The sequence below is a fragment of the Geospiza fortis genome, unplaced genomic scaffold (genome assembly GCF_000277835.1).
Source record: "Geospiza fortis unplaced genomic scaffold, GeoFor_1.0 scaffold1273, whole genome shotgun sequence".
Classification (NCBI taxonomy): Eukaryota; Metazoa; Chordata; class Aves; order Passeriformes; family Thraupidae; genus Geospiza; species Geospiza fortis.
Window position 1 is genome coordinate 3722 of NW_005054901.1, and position 3326 is coordinate 7047.

Consider the following 3326-nt stretch of genomic DNA (forward strand, 5'->3'; position numbering starts at 1 on the left):
GGGAGGGATGAAGGAAGGATGGATGGATGGATGGATGGATGGATGGATGGATGGATGGATGGATGATGGATGGATGGATGGATGGATGGATGGACACAGGGATGGATGATGGATGGATCCATGGATGGATCCATGGATGGACAGCTGCATCCCCCACCTGCCGCAGGGACATGAAATAACTCCAAGGATTTTCTTGGGGACCACCCCCCGCATATCCCTGGATGCTGTGGTAGCTCAGTGCCCCATGGGGTGATGCCCAGGGGGCCCTGGAAGGTTCCAGGGGGTCCTGAGAGGTGCTAATTGGGATTGGGGTTGGGATTGGGGTTGGGATTGGGTTTGGGATCGGGGTTGGGATTGGGGTTGGGATTGGGTTTGGGATCGGGGTTGGGATTGGGGTTGGGATTGGGGTTGGGATCGGGGTTGGGATTGGGGTCACTCCCACCCCATCCCAACCATTCCCAGTGGGACCCGGCACCCACAGCTCGGCCTCACCCCGACCCCCCGTGCTGGGATCAGGTTTATAACCAACCCCCCAACCCTCTGTGCCTTTAGGGGGCATTTGCACAGCGCCAGGGGTGTGAATTCCTAATTCCAGCTCCTAATTAGTGAGCTGAGACCAAACGAACCCTGGGAGAGCCGGGTGTTTTCCCCGTGAACCACATTGGGATCCCCGGCACCACAACGGGGCCTCCAGTGCTGCCTCCAGCACCTCCACACCCCTGGATGCTCCCAGAAACTCTAAACCCACCAAATTTATCCTAAAATCCAGGCAAGGGAGGGTATTAAAGGAAAAAACTGCTCCAGGGTCTGAGCGCTCCCCTAAAACACCCCCGAGTCAGGGTCTCAGAGCTGCCCAGGGATTCATCCTCTCATGGGGTGAAAAAAAGGGGTTTTTTACCAAATTATGGGGTTTTCCCTGCAAATCCGAGAGCTGGGGGTGACTGGGAAGGACTGGGAGGGGATTGGTTCTCAAACACGCGCGGGCGGCATTTGGCAGATCCCAAAAAGCGTTTTGGGAGGAAAAAAATACGATTTCAGCAGGGAGAAAAGGGTTTTCATCCCGAGGGAGGGGGAAATCTGAGCCAGGAGCAGCAAAATCCCACAGGAGGGAGGGGATGATGATGGTGAGGGCAGGAGGGGAACAGGGGTGGGAATGGGGGTTTGAAATGGGGGTTTGGAATGGGGGCTTGAAATGGGGTTTGAAATGGGATTGAAATGGGTTTGAAATGGGGGTTTGAAATGGGGATTTTAAATGAGAATTTAAAAATGGGAATTTGAAATGGGGGTTGAAATGGGGTTTGAAACGGGGTTTGGAATGGGGGCTTGAAATGGGGATTTAAATGGGGTTTGAAATGGGGATTTGAAAATGGAGTTTGAAATGGGGTTTGAAAAGGGAATTTGAAATGGGGGTTTGAAATGGGGTTTCAAAGGGGGTTTGAAATGGGGTTTGAAATGAGGATTTTAGGAGCACCAGATCCGGAGTGCTGGGCCCAGAGCGCCAAGCCCAGTCCTGGCCCCGTGGTCTGGATCCCCTGGGAACGGCTGCGCTGCTGTGAGCAGCATCCCGAGCCCAGCACGGGGAAAAGTCAAAGCTGAGCGTGGAGTTTGTGCTGGGCCCTCCTGCTTTTTATAGGTTGTTTAAACAAGCGACCAGCACAAACCAGCGCGGGGCTGGCAGCGCTGGGGGGGGCCCGGGGACCACCACGGCCTCCCCAAACCCTGTTCCCAGCTTCCCGAGCACCCAGCAGCCATAAAACACCTCGGGTTTGGGGGTTCTGGGGTTCGCTGCCACCCTCCAGCCCCGCTGTCGCTGTCGCTGTCACTGTCACTGTCACTGTCACTGTCCCCCTGGGAGTGACACAGAGCGAAAGCCCCGGCGCCGATGGGTGGAGGATTTTCGGTTCCCAAATGAGTGTGAGGAAGGAGGAAGGATTGAAATGGCCCCAAAACCGAGGCAGCTCACGGCCCTGGGGAGGATGGATGGACACACGGACATCCCCCCCCTCCAGCCCAGGGCACGACTGAGGCTCCATCCAGGGAGGGAACCCACGATTCCCATGGGGTTAATTTGGGGAGGGGTCCCCACTTGGTGCCTTTGGGGTTGCCTGGCTCACAGAGCTGCTTTATCCTGACAATCCTGCGGGCATTTCTGGGAAGAGGAGGGAAATTCAAGGGGTTTGAATTGTCCTGATTTGGCCCCAAATCCTCCTGGGCGCCCCCACTGCGGCGTGCCAGGCCCTGCAGCCCCTCACTCACTGCTGGATCCCAGCCGGGTCCCTCTCCCTTCGCACCAAAGTCTCCCGAAGTTTCCCAAATCCACTTTTTTTGGGATGTCGTGGGTGCCCTGCGCTTGGGAAGGTTTGGGATCCTAAAGCAGCCCTGAGGCCTGGTTTATGCTGGTTTAAGCTGGTTTGTTGCCTGGTTTAGGCTGGTTTGTTGCCTGGTTTAGGCTGGTTTACTGCCTGGTTTACTGCCTGGTTTAGGCTGGTTTACTGCCTGGTTTAGGCTGGTTTATTGCCTGGTTTAGGCTGGTTCATTGCCTGGTTTAGGCTGGTTTGCTGCCTGGTTTAGGCTGGTTCATTGCCTGGTTTAGGCTGGTTTATTGCCTGGTTTACTGCCTGGTTTAGGTTGGTTTATTGCCTGTTTATGCTAGTTTAGGCTGGTTTAGGCTGGTTTGCTGCCTGGTTTAGGCTGGCTTAGTGCCGGCACGGCCCAGCAGGATCCCTCTCCCTTTGCACCGAAGTCTCCCAAAATTTCCCAAATCCACTTTTTCATCACGTCGTGTGCGCCCTGGGCAGGTTTGGGATCCCAAGCCGGACCTGAGGCCTGCACCCAGCTCCCTCCTTCCCCAGAGCTCCCCGAGGTCACCGAGCCTGCCCTGATGGTCACCCCCAATCCTTCCCCAGGGGTGCCCGGGGGGTCCCCTGGGGGCACAGCCCCTCCTCTTCGGGTCCCATCCCCGCCTTCCTGCTCATCCCGAGCTCCCGTGGAAATTCATTCCCCGGGGAACTCCAGACTGGCAGCGCTGGGAGAGTTTCTGTCATGAAAAATGTAAAAAAATCCCTGAGGATGGGGACGGGGACAGGGACAGGAGGGACAGGGACAGGGGGGACAGGGACAACGCTGGCAGCAGGCTGTGCTGGGCAGGAGGATCTGGCAGAGGATCCACCTCGCTCTCCATGGGTGCCAGGGGGACCCAGGTGCACTGGGACACTCTGGAGATGCCACACAGAGGCGCCACCACCCTGCAGATGGCACATGGACATGCCACCACCCTGCAGATGGCACATGGAGGTGCCACCACTCTGGAGAGGCTCCTGGCAGGA